The following is a 15,003-nucleotide window of genomic DNA, read 5'->3' on the forward strand; positions in this document are numbered from 1 at the left end:
CTGATTCGTTCAGCTTTCCAATACCCACAAACTTTTCTCGAATCCTTAGTTTCACCAACAATATTATTTAATTTTTTCGTACCATAATTCGCTTATGGTTTGTACCATCCCCCAAGGCAGGTGTACTCGGGGAACTATGTCAAGATGAACCATTTTTTAATCGTGTCGTCACAAGTATGAAGCGGCACTTGGATGGATTCCGTCCCTAAATACTGAATAAGACTTTGTTATGGTTAAGTCTTTAATTGGACACTTGGTTGCTTAACGGTTGCGTGAGTGTTAGGTAATTTGCTCGTCTTAAGTATAAGCTTGTGGAAAAATCTTAAGGTATTATTATGATCGAGTAGAGATTAAAATTTACTAGATAGGAGCATTATATATGTCTTGAAGTTCTTATTTGGAGTGCTCCTAAATATTCTTTCTTTATTGGTTCCATATATAAGACATAAAAACACGGAGGTTCTATATAATATAGTAAGAATATGAACTGTGCTGTTGGTCTATTAATTGCGAACGCAACTACCATGCACGTCGTCCCGGTTTCATATTGGGATAGGCCGAAATCTTTTGGAGTTTTTTACTAACTTTCTTTAAAAAAATCCACCCCCTTGCCTAAAAGAGTATGTTCGGAGTGTGTCGGAGTCCCCGACTTTTATCCAACAGAGATCGCTGTTAAAATTTATCTTCAAAGGCCGTCAGGACTTGAGAAAACTCTCACACTAGAGCTTGTTAGACGATTAAACCTGTAGCTAAGTAAATAAGAAGAGATGTTAATATACTCCTGAAGATTTTGTCGTACTATAACAGTAAAAGGCCACGTCTACTCATATAAGTAATGATGTACTTACTAGTATGAGATACTGTCAGACAAATATTCATAGATAGATCATGAGCTGTCAGATGCCACCAAAAGGACAATATTAATATTATTGGTTTTATCTCACCTTTGCGGAATAATATCTAAGGGTATATATGTAAATGGAAATAGAAATATAATAAATTGTATGGATTATTTTGTAAGATGATGTAAAATAAGTGGTTGACAAGCGTTAACTTCGTAAGGAATTATAAAGCATACAAAAATAATAAAGCATTGATCCTACAATAATAGGACGTTTCGATTGAAAGCCATACATAATTCTTATCTTTTTGGACAAATCCTTATTATAGTGCATTCATGTTTAATAATCCACGATATGACACTTAATGCACAGGTGTTTATGTTATCTACCATATAACAGTATTTAAAACTTTGTCAATTAAAATTCTCATTATAATACTAACACTAACAGATATAATTACATCTACATACACTAATACAAATCCATATATCACCCGTTTGTAATAGAACAGTAGAACAGGTGTAGGTCGTAATGTCGGCTGTTACAGCGTAATTCGTAGTTAATATGAAATGGTGTGCAATGAATATATTGCAGGCAATTATTCGCTCACCTGTAGAGTGATGAGCTTTGTAATTGATTCTGTTTGTTTGTACGGTTTGCAGCTGAAATTGTAGTTTACGAATATTGATAGATTTTAGTTAAGTCAATAATTTTAATCTGTCAACTATCGAGTTGAAAGAATGAAATATAAGCAATATGAAAGTTCATAAATCGCTATAAACTTATAAAAAACCAAAAACCACATAGTGCTGTCTTTCTAAAGATTTCCACAGGACCAAATTTTTGGAAATACACAACTGGTGGCTGATTTTTGTAAGCCCGCAATGGCGTATTAAAATTAAATGTTTTTTTTTATCATTGTTAATTAAGATTGACTGCCAATTTAATTGTTATTTTTGGGCTGAATATAAATCGAGATATGGACACGTGTACCGATTCTTTGATCTCGTCATCAAATGAAACTGACAAGTATCATTTCTGAGAATACCTGTACTAAACACACAGAGTACTTCTTAGTACGTAACTTTTGAATAAATAACATTACTTTGCTTTTCATAAAATCCAAATTCTAACATAAACTTAAGTACATAGGTGAAGGCACTTATTCTTTTAAGTGTATACTTGGGCGGTAATTGCTTACACTTATGACTACGGTTCAAGCTTCCTACGCGTGAAAATCCTCTACAAAATGTTTGCAGTAAAATTAAATGAACATTTATGGGTGTTTCGACCTTTGTAGGTGAACTAGGGCCGGCATAGAAGAGCATTATCTATGTCAAACGATTATCGACTTTGTAGTTAATGAAATAGAATATAAAATCAATTAATATAACTTTGAGTTGTTTCGTTGCTCTTTATGTCACAGTAGTGTTAATTGATTTTAGAACCTATTTAAATGAATACAGGGTTGATAATAGTTTGTTAGTGAAAAATGTTCTATACATCCTTTTCTATCTTCAATCTACCTATTTGACCATATTAGTTCAGATTGTCACGAGTATTTTTATCACTGCACAGACAAATAGACAGTTCCTTACCCATGTATGATTTTAACGAAAATCGAAAGTTATAGAACAGTTTCGTATAAAATGAACATCGGACTTTCGACCTTTGAAAGGCTCGTCAGTTTAATGTCATGACTCTGCCTACGCCTATCCCCGTTTGTAGGATGAACATAGAACATTAGGGCAGTCATACACGTTTTGCAAATCTCTTTCACTACTCCGCCTACGTTTGAGTAAATACTCTGTGTTATAAAGGTCAAATGTTTCTTTTTATGGGAGTATTTTTTAATGTATTTTTAGTTAGAAATGTTTTCGTATTTGATTTTGTGACTAATGGAGGGTAGATAGTTTCTTATGTTAAATGGAAATTGGGGATCGAAGGCGATCGCATATTTATACCGGTACGAAATCTTTTGTTTCCTTAGATAGTGTAGCGTGTCCTTATCAAACTCGGACAAACTGTGTGAACTATACAAAAAACTATTCAAACCATAAAATTTTTCTTGAGTTTTAGAGTTCAGAAAGGTTTTATATAGGTACTAAGTTTCTCTTTTCCCATCTGAAGGCGATTTTGACCATCAAAAATTGTTGTTATTACATCTTATAAAACCGTTTTGTCACTAAAATGGGTACTGTAAGAACCGTTCTATTTTCATGTGAAATGGAGAGACATTTGCGCCAAATCGAGAACCGAGCCAGTGGAAATAGACCTAATAATTTACGTACTCAGTTACCCGTCTCGTGAAATGGAATTTCGCGGAGCAATACCCAAATATAACCGCAGATACTTGTGGTGTCTGAGCATTTCTTGCAGTGATGAGTAAACAGATATCCATAGGAATATATGTATGTTTGTAGGTCCTGGTGTATCCTAGTGGTTGACACATTTTTAATAAATAATATTAATGGAACTGTGGTTAAAGCTTTTGTGAAGCGATTGTGATAAAACTTTCAAACAATGATTATGTGACCCCAGAGTACAAAGAACATTATTTATGAAGTTCAGTCAAAAGGATTTTAGCAACACTTCCAATATATGAAGTATTGTAGTTATATGTAGGTACTATTCTACGTGGTTTTCGCTTAGTTATCCGTAACTTTTCTATTTACTTACTTCATTATTTTCAATAGTCAATTGCATACTCCTTTTCTCCAGAAACTGCACATCATATAACCCGTCACAAATCCCATTTACTTACACAATAATCACAAAAAGTGCAAAACTGAAACGTACAAGATAGTTTGTCGTGTAAAGTAGGAGCCGTTGACTCGAAGCTCCGCTTTCAAAGCTTTCTTTACCTTTGTGTTGGTTTGTTTCATTGCAAAGCCAAGTAGGTCACTGACATATCAGCACTGATACGCATTGTTCGTAAATAGGTTATGGCATAAGCAACTTTATAACTGAAGTACAAAGTGCAATTTTGTTTGCAAGTTGTCATTTTTGAATGTGTCGCCAACAAGCACGTAAATAACTGAACAAAAATGTACAGGTTCTTAATTTTTTTACAAAATTGACACTGATCAATGATCATGATGTGAGTTAAAGAGTATATTTGTAACCGATTTAAAAAAAATGATTGGGAATTTCAGCATGGGTCTAAAAGTCGTGTTAAGATTTTGTTCCTCTCAGTGTTTTGCGAAGTCGCTTTCTATTTTATTCTGAAAAAGTGTTTTATTTATTGATAGAAAGAAGTGATGAACTTTTTCCATACATAAGCGTTGACAAAGACAATATGCATGTACCTACATAAACACACATATGGTTCACTCGCTTTCATAAAATAAAACATCAATCCGCAATATGTAAGTGCGTTTCCCTGATTGGTTGGCGTCAGTATACTACGTTATTAAGCCCCGTCACACGTCACTGATTGTAAAGTCGGTTTCACACTAAGCCGGGCCGGCCGTCATCTTACCGTGAGATCTACCTTTCATCCATCCTGTCTTGTTTAAGCTCGTAAGATTATGTTATAAGATTGCGTCTTTGACATAGATACTGTAATGAGATAGGATGTTATGAAAACAGCTTTATTATCGCGTTATCGTATAAAGGTTTATCGCGTTTCTTTTGTTTTTCATCTTCAGGAATTTTCGCATGAGTTTAACGTTAAGGTGTAATGGATGTTATCTATGTTAATCATCAGTATGTAAGTAGATAAACTTCATAAGTTTTTGGGTACTTTATTTTTTTCATAATTGTTTGCGCATATTTGTTCGTTGACAAAACAATGTATATACTTAGTCGGCGCGAATTCCCTGTTAGGCTGTGTTGTGTCGCGCACTAAAATTGCATTTTCACGGACATTTCAGGAATTTGTGCACACAGTTTGTAACTGTTTTCTAGCCTGAGTAAACAGACCAGAAAAACATATGTGTGTATCACTGTGACGCACACTGGTAGAATCTCACCTTAGGTTCCTGCATCTTGAAATAACTCAACTTATTCAGATACAAAGTTACGTTCATCCAAAAATACAGCATTATAAAATCAGTACGGTAGACTGCACATCAGTGGTAATTGTCATGCACCTTAACTCAATAGTAATAAGTACGATTTTCCTATAAAATGGTTAGCACTGACCTGAAGTTGACTGTACATGAACTTGTAGTACAATAGTTTTGTAACCAACTGCTGGAAAGCTGTTATTACCATATCATAGTTTAACTACAACACTAACTTTGCAGTGAGCTTGTGCATAACTAACCTTTTACAGCCGCGTTTAACTCTCGAATAACTATGCTGTAACTAACGAAATGTTATTATAACAAGTTATTTGCAAGTTTAGGTAGAAAGTCAGAGGTTTGGCTATCATATGGGTCTAATGAGCATATTGATAAAGTTGGTACTTAATTAGAAGAGTCGGTATTTAGTTTTGCGGTTTGGTTTCCGGGGTTATCTGTTTTGATATCCTTATTGACTTGATTTTGACCCTTATTGACTTTGTTTTGACCCTTAGTACACTGTGATGATGTTTTCAGCGGTGGTTTGTCCTATACATCCTGCGGCAGATATAAGTTTTAGTGTTTTTTCAGGCCTCAAAACATGGCAAAACAGTGCTTCGTTCTTTTGTTAAAGATATAAAGAGCGGATTTATAAATCATTAGCCGATTTTTTATAGTAACTTTCTCCTACTGTGTTAAATACCTATGGCTGAATATAGTGTTCCTAAATGTATTTCAAACCTTCATTACGTTATTCAACACTACTGTTGTTGATTCTGTTCTTTAAAGCTGATATTACATAGAAATATATCAGGTATCTTCAAATCTTATACACATATTTAGATGTGTGCAACTAAAATAAGCTGTGATCGTTACACGAGAGCTTCGTTTATTATTCAAAGCGGATCTTGAACTTTCAACTTATGTACAGATAGTGTACATTAGATTTTTTCATTTATGTTAAATTATATTTACCAGATAATCTGGTTAAGAACGATGATTGACTAGAGTTTAATATATTTCCTAAAATTATGTAGTTTTTAAAAGGATTAAACCTAAGCAGTCACATAGAAACGGTGTCAGATTTTACAATAAACCTAGATAAGCATTCTGAGCTTTTGCTGTCACATGTATGTGGGTGCATTGCGACCCGATATTAAATCCTGCACCTGTCAGACAGAAAATACCTACATAAGTTTTATTTTTGCAAGAGATCTTACAGAGCAATCATTTTAGTTTTTGTTGATGTTACTAAACTGTTTTTTTTTTTAAACAACAACACACACATGTCTAAAGTCTAATGAATCATTTGATGTGTTTAAAAAGCTAGGTTATATAGAAAGAAAGAAAGAAAAAATATTTATTGACACAAGCCATATCTACATACACATAGAAATAAAAAAATAAAGTAAAAAATAGTAACAAAAGGTTGCGCCAAATAGGTCCAGTTCAGCATTATGCCAGACAGCTAGTGCCTGACGCTGGTTTTCAACTGGACCTATGAGGAGTTGCGGGTGTCAATCGGTATGAAATGATTTATGAGAGAAAAATAATAAAACTACTAAAATGCTAAATAAAAAAAAGAAACCTAAATCATAATCAGAAGGATTTGTCATCATATGATGCAACAAATAATGCGTTTGGCGTAGGTATCGGTTTTGCGACAAGCGAAAAAACCCTTTACAAGGTTTTGCTAGTGTAAAAAAAAAAGAGATAAACAAACTACCAATTCTCTATACATGTAAAGGTTAATTATTAATTTGTATACACGTAACAGACATAAAGTTTAACGGCTTCCACGGTAGTGTAGGAGAATTTAAAGCGTAGTAAACATACGGGTAATATTAGTTATTGTTCGCACAAACCTTTATATGTAAATGTTTTGTTTGTTACATTGTTAGTGGCGTTGTCATTTTATACGCAGTCTTCAAAAATCTGCATGATAATAACATGTTGTGAATATTTTTCAAGACTTTATTGACATGTTTTGCTATACATATAAACAACATTGTGTCCTATAAGGACTAGACACACAGGCATGCGTTGTTTCACGCACTCCTGAAAGAGTGTCAGCAAACCCAATGGGGCCCATCAGGGCCTACCGGGGCTGTGGGATTGTTTGACAAAGTTACCGCGGCCCTGGTACATAAAGGGCTTAAGAAAGAACATGATGGGTTTAAGTCAGTAAGAGTCTGAAACTTCCTCACGCTGCACCCCCAGCGGGAGAGATCATTTGACGATTACCCATAAAAAAGGTTCCCGTCTTTTTGGCAATCACGTTTAGACTATGCAAAATAAATAAGTACAATAACTTCTATATAAATAATCTTTGTACCCAAAATGTCGGTGGTAATCAAGATGTAAATAGGTCATTGCCTAGCTTTCCTTAAAACTTTACATACAGATTATAATTTATACACAGGGCACAAAAAACACTAATTAGTCCAAAGGAAGCTCAGTGGGAATACGCTTGGAAAACATTTTACGATTTTTTTTATACACGTTGTTTTAAACTCTATAGGCTTCATACGCATTAGTTGGTGTACTTAAATGATTGCTTTCAGTTTCAACATTTAACTATAACGATAACCGAATCAATTTCAGTTGTCAAATCGCCGATTTAACCAATAGGCGACGAGTATACGGCTGGATATTCTTATTAAAATGGCAGCTCTGAAGTGGACAAAAAGTGTTCTTTTTTGTGAATATAATTTGAAACTTTATTGAATTATATAATAGTTTTAATTAAATTGTAATAGACAGCTGTGTTGGTGGGAACTTTGTTCTTCACCACTTCTTCTTCCCAGCCATAACACTAGGAAGTGGTGAAAGGGGGGCGTTTTGGGGGTGCTGTCCTTTTCTAAATTTGACGTGAAAAAGTGCTAAAACTAGCCGACATTCAATAAACGTTTTTGACTTGACTTGATATAGTTTGGTTATCGTCATAGTTAAATGGTGCAACCCATCCTTCACATAGTTACGTATAGATACAGTTCTCAAATTAACCAACAACTACCAAGCACTCATTGTACAGTCAGCAATTGAACGCACGACGTGCTCTTTGTAGATAATAAGCTCGCAGTGTCGTCTCGCAATGAATAGGCTGACGTTACCTGCAGCTTGGCATTCACCGTGAGTGGCACTCGATTTAACTGTAACTGGGAACTGGGAACTGGGAACTAGGAATGTATGCAGTGAATGGTTCTTCAGGTAACAATAGGTCACCGCAGTACTAGAGGCCGATGTTGTTATTGGAAAACTGATAATATGGTCCAGCCTCTGTTGTGCTCAAGGGTCTATAGTGTCGGACTTTTGGAAGGCGATTGTGGCCCCACAAGCCAATATGATGAAGCTCTTTTCGGACTTAATTGTGGTGACACATAATTATTTTACCAAACGTGCAAACAGCTTTTTTTCCTAGATAAGTTACTAGTTAGCAGTTTATAGCCTATACCTCTATGGTCTAACCTTGCAAAGGCAAACTCAATCAAGAAACGCATGCTTTTCCACCTATTCCCATCCACATCCTGTGGGAACTACTCCCGCACCTGGATAAACAATAGTGTATACCATTTCTAAAAAAAAACATAATTTAAATCGAATCTGTATTTTTTTGTGACGGACAGTGTTATTTTCGCATTTATAATATTACGTAAGAGTTAGTAAGAAAGAAACTGTGTTTCCGTTATTCTTATAAGGAAAAGGGACTTTTCGCTACTTACTTGTATTTATGAGGGTACGTGATAATCTCATAGATTTTCAGCTTTGGCACTCAGTGAATATTAATGTTTTCCGTATTCCGCTGTTCCACTGTTTGTTTTAAACAAGACAGTTGCAACTAAGAAGTATTTTTTCGTGAGCATATTATTAGAATTAGAAGAAGATGGAATAATAAATAGTCACAGCTGAGACTGTGCCCAAAGTTTAATTAATATTACAGCATGATTAAAAAATCGAGTTTACTTACCACTCATTTAAGGTTTGAATCCACATTAATAAAAAAACAGATTATTAAAGATGTTTTCGAAGCCAATATTCTAAGTAAGCTGCATATATTTTTCATCCAACTAGTCCTATTTAATTAGACTAGATCCTGACCTCAATAATCGGCTTATTATATAAAAAAGTCGCCTTCGTCATCTTGACGATATCTAGGCCATCGGTAAGATATCGCTGAAGAATAATACCTATAACTGTACAGTACAATTGCGATTCCAATATAATTTCTTTGGTGTAGAAAAACAATTACAGAACAATTGCAGTAGCACAGATAAAATCCTTTAAGAGCACGGGTTTATTTCATTGATTACTGACTTTCAGAAAATACCAAAATTCTGCAGGGGTTTGGCTTTATACCATTTGAAACTGTGAACCGTGAGAACGTCTTTGAGACATTTTTCATTCTAGAGATATGAACTAACGAAATATGTTTTTATTTAAATGATCAACTGTGCTTTTAATAACAACTTTTGGTATGTAACACTGGGTTTACATAATATTCGTGACTAAAACACTGCAATATGTGCACTTAGTAGTTCTGACAGGATAAATCCCTGTTGTAAGATAGGTAAAGATTATAACTGATATAATAAAAAAGATTCCCAACTCAGCTAATCGAAGTTAATCGCACAAAACATATCACAACTATTACGTAAGTCATTTTAGCCTGTCGCGACCTTTGCTTGGTCACGTCCTGACTATTAAGTGTCCCTTCATATGAAGGGGTATCAATATTGGAAGCCGTGCTGCTATTTAACTGACAGAAGTTAGTGGGAGGGAATGGGACGATTAGATGCTAAGAGCTATTTTTATACGAGTCTAAACGATTCATTTGTAGGGTTTTTTGGAGTGTTGGTAATATTTTTTTTGTGGTTTAGATTTTAGAGAGAGAGAGAGTGATACCGTTAAAGCCCGATTATTCATAAATATCAAATTATAAAAATCGTGAAGGTAGTTCGGTAGTAGGTAGTTTTCGTGAAACTCGATGGCGGTCGCAAGGCCCTCCTTAGCTCGCGAATTCCAAAAAAGGTTCTTGCACAGCGACTACAGCGCAATATTCTGTGACGACAAAAGTTTGGTGCAAACTATCAATTCGAAAAAAACATCAGGTGCTGAAAAGGTATTGTAACTTTGGATTATGTCCCGATTAGAATAAATAATTGAGTTTCAAGGTGACAAACGACAAAATATAACCAACTGAATAAATATGTATGTTGTCGACTAATAGACTAACAATTCTATTCTCAGATTATAGCTATTTTTACTCGGATTGATATCAGCTAAGTATATTGAAGTTCGCTTATGATTTCTACATGGCTAGCACAAAAGAAAATCAGGGTAAGATTTACATAAATCATTTTGGTTTACAAATCCCCAATAAGGAAAAAAGGTTTTATTAAAAAGAGGTGAGAGAGGGATATATTTTTTCTTCATGATTTCCTGAAATTGTTACCTCGTGGAAAATGTATGATTGTAGCGTGTTTATAGTTAATATACAGGAGCATTAGGGTGAAAATTTTGTTCAATAATGTTTATTGACCGTTTAATATTTTTACCAGAAATATAAATTCAGTTTTCTAAACCAACATATTAATAGGTACATACATCAAACCAAATGGATATATTGTCGACTAAACAATGTCTTTAATTTTATAATTACAACATGATATTGAAGGATTGCATACTGACAAGTTAAAGTAACAATAATATAATTTAATTAAGAACTTGAATTCATTCCAAAAACATTGGTTTATCAAAGCCTATCATAGAATCCATTCAACATAAACTAAAATCTATCTATAATATCATAATTTCCAATAGATGTCCTAAGACAGATTAGGATTATTCATACATATACGTGTGTAGATGGGATCCTATTCATAGCTTTAATCCGTCTATTTTTCAATCGGAGTTCAAAGCTTAGGCTTAGATTATAGAGCACTTTCACACTAGCGGATTTTCTTAGTTCGAAATGAGCGTTGTCACGCTGTATGTCCTATAGATGTGATGCACTATTTCTATGCAGACTTAAGTCCGCAGGAAGAAAATCTTTGCTGCTTAGTTAAACATTATTTTTATTTTCAAAAAATCCACCTACAAAAAGAAATATCACGTGAAACAATTCAAATATCTATCAAAATTATTTACCGGTTTCCCTCAGGGAATATTACCTGCCTATTTATACGGTAACGATTACATAAATGCCAAACAACCAAACGAAACGTTTACAAATGTCACCAAACATTTTTCCTTGTAATCTCAATGACCTTTATATGAAACCTACACGTATATACCTATAAAATGTACATAATATTTTAACTGAAGAACAGAAGACAAGTTAAATTTATGGGCCCCAGCTATTATTTGGACATCTTTGGAAGTTAGAAGCCAGGAAATGATAAGTTGCCTTAGCAAGGCATAAGGGTTGTGGAGGTCGGATAGTCAGTCACTCCATGTAAAACTATGATACTTAGGTGCATACATACTTGAGAAGAAACTAGGCAGACGATGATATCATCATCGTCCTCTCGCCCTTATTCCAATTGTATTTGAAGTCGGCGCAGTATGTTTTCACCTTCCATAATCTTTTATCAACATTCACAAAATCTATCCCTCAGTATATGATAATATGTTTACCACGTTTTAACGATGACAGCTTAAACAGACATTTCAACTACAAAGCACCCATTGCAATACAATACCTGAGATATTATAACAGCTTTGTACAGAGCAATTTGTGGCAAACAAGACTATTGCAATGCACACTCGATTAGTAACACGACGAAGCATACGTGTTGCATAGGTATTAGGTAGCCAACTGTAGTCTAAGCCTGATTGATCTGACATTGATCATCTCTTAACAGCTCAGTGGTTTCTCAACCACTATAGCAAATTGATACTAGCTGGTTCTTGGGGTTTCGCCCGCGTTTGGGAGGAATTTCTTCCCCGTGTAGTTTCACCCGCATCCTCTTCCCGTACCCGGAAAAAAATACTGTCTATGTCACTCGGGGATAGTGAATAGTGTAGCATCGTAGCTTCTCAACATAACAGTTTCGGAACTTTATTTGTAAAATCAAATAAACATAATGTACATGAGTTTAATATTTATATAGATTTAATTGATGTTAAGCATTCGTCATACCTATTCAAACTATTTAGGTTCTTAGTATTTGTGGGCGTGTATGTTTGTAAATCCACTCACAACAAAGGTCACAATCTTTATGAAAAATAATCATATTTTATACATTTCAAAATGTTTAATATCTTCATTAGACATTCAAAACAAAAAAGATGATGATTGAAAGCCACTCTTTTATGCTAAGAAGGTTGTATTATTACCAGAAAATAATTGGATACCACTCGAAATAAACGGTTGACAAAGATTTTGTCCAATTAAATATAATAATAGACAAAATGAGATCTTCCGTCAGTGCCATGCGAAATCATTTGAATATTGGAATTGAAATCTTGTACATAATGTGTTCGGGGAAATAATTTTGAAGGCGTATTGGAAACTCCTTGGATTCCATTGAAAACCTAAGTAATACTTACGTTCGTAGATGCTACTTCTCTTCATAATAATGCTGGTTTTTGTTTTTGTATATAAAATTAACTTAATCTGTGTTTGAACATTAATTCTACAAAAGACATAAAATTAAATGAAAGTAGACACATAAGTGTAATTCAAAATCATATTACTTTTTTTGTTGTATTTGATATGCGAATGTAACATTTGCAGGAATATATATATTACAGTTTAATTTAAAACACTATACTAGTGCATATAGAATCTAAGACCTTTTACGGTCATTTTGTAGGAAGTAAGAAATACATAGGTTAGTACTGAAACTATATCGAACCTATTAAGAGATTAGCTAATAAAATTGAAGTTCAGCCAACATGACGGATGTTGGAAGGCAAACGAACTCTAATAATATTACTTACGTACCCCAAAAGTACGAGGAAAGTGAAAAGTTAGGGGAACGCGAATTATATTCATTTTCTGCGTCTTTTTTTTGGCAAAATGTGTAACGTTAGGCACGTGCTATGATTTGTAAAGACGCTATATAAAAGTAAGTCTTATAGGTTTTATGTAATGCGTACGTTTTTTCATTATGTTGGTTATTTTTAAGTGCTCACTTTCCGGTAATATATTTATTTTTTATTTGAATTTCGTTCTATGAAGATATAAAAGTGTGTGACGAGATGTTTAATGACCATATTGTTTGATTAAGTCACGATAAAAATTATGATGAGGATAAACTGACCATACGTTATGTATTTTTCATGAACGGATGGACTGAAGATAGCATTTCAGTGATTAAGTTGGGTTTAATTAGGAAGCCTACGTAATCTCCGGCAAAAATCCTGAGAGGCTTTTTTATAGGAAATTACTTGATTGTTCAAATTTTTTCGTGTCTCATCAACTTTGTACATAAACTGTTAAATAAATAAATGACTCTATTAAATGTATAAGAACTTAAGAAATACCATTCCAACCTCTAAATTACGAGACCCAAATATACTCAATTAAATCGAACAACTATTATGGGAAATCTAGGTGACCTACAAACCCCATGAAGTCTTTTCCCTTGATTGTAAAACATGACAAACCAATAAGGCCTTTGGTTGGCCTTGCTAGACATTTTTGATTAGCCAATCGACATGCAAACTGTAGGCCTTCTAATACTACAATTATTATTTGCCGTGGGCTGATTTTCAGCTGGCTGCAACCTATTTTCAAACTATATATAGGAATATTCCGAATTTGTATGTGCACTGTAGAAAATAGTTTACGTTACAAAGAATCTTGGTATTATAATCAGATTTTGTACACATGTTTTCTTTCTCTATTATATAAAAAAACTTACAGATAATCATAAAATTGTATTTGAGTGAAAATTTATCTATTTCTACATGTACAATGTACATATTTAACTGTACAATTTAATATATTTTAGGTACACCACACTCATTTACCCTTCGAAACAAAAATACATGAAAACCAATACATTAACAGTCACGTAAATATATCAATTTAAATCAAAAGCCACTTAAACTAATACAAAGCAATTACGAAGCACACAAGTTCAACACAATAATTATTATGCATAATAATGCAGTTATTTAAATACCGTCCTCACCCGAGGACGCGTCAATGAGTACGAAACATGGAGTAAGGAAAGATGAGCAGAGATGCTATAATGCAGGTAGGTCAGGCGCCTTCTTCTAGGTCAAATTCGTATGGTATGACCAAAACAATCAGTTACGAGTGAACTTTGAGACATCTGACGATTTTTGGTATTACAAAAAATTGTCGGATCCGATGGAGGCGTATAAGGCGAAGACAGTAGCTTTCTTTCTCAGGCTATTTTATATTATGGCACCTTTTTAATGGGAAATCATCAAATGACTCCTCTTGCTCTATAAACAACGTGAGTGTCAGGCTCTTACTGACTAAAACTCATCGTATTCCTTCGTATGCCTTTTATGTACCAGGGCCGCGGTAACTTTTCGAACAATCCCGCAGTCTCGGCAGGCCTTGGGTCTGGTGGGGCCCACAGATATTATGGCACCTCCGCTAGTTATTTTGTTCTCCATGGTCCTAACATATGCACATAATATGCACGCGAGTGTACTCCAACGCAGTCGCCCTTGAATTTTGAGTACTACATTAAAACCGTTATAAATGTGTTTTGCGATAAATCAATATGTCGAGTGGCGATCATCATTCAGCCTACGTGGGTTATGGTGATTTTCCCAGCGATTATTCAAGGCAAAGGGTACTCAATAGTCTGTTGCTATTCAGCGAATTTTAAGACAGCGTCATTCATTAATACTTTTTAGGTTACATAATAGATCTTGAGTGTAATTACATTTGCATTTGCATGAGGTTTATGGAAATAGCTATATGTGATATGATTTTGCATCATGTTAAGCATCACTCAGGTCCATAATTTTTAAAAATTTTAACACACTACAATTTAGTGACTAAATTGCTGTCTAAAGGGACTAATAAATAATTTTATTTGGGAATAATTTTAGACCATAGTAGGTCTGGAAGCCGACCCCAACATGGTTGGGAAAAGGCTCGGGAGATGATGATGAGTAAGTCTGAGTCGGGTGTTCACGAGTTTTGCGCAGGTTATAATTCC

General features: G+C 34.3%; 1 protein-coding gene across 1 annotated transcript in view; it reads left to right on the forward strand.

Annotated features, from left to right (window-relative positions):
* LOC110384308 (phorbol ester/diacylglycerol-binding protein unc-13) overlaps positions 1–15,003 on the forward strand; it is a 120,970-nt gene that overhangs the window by 15,186 nt on the left and 90,781 nt on the right. The gene's annotated exons all lie outside the window — the stretch shown is intronic.

This window comes from Helicoverpa armigera, chromosome 17 (genome assembly GCF_030705265.1).
Source record: "Helicoverpa armigera isolate CAAS_96S chromosome 17, ASM3070526v1, whole genome shotgun sequence".
Taxonomy (NCBI): Eukaryota; Metazoa; Arthropoda; class Insecta; order Lepidoptera; family Noctuidae; genus Helicoverpa; species Helicoverpa armigera.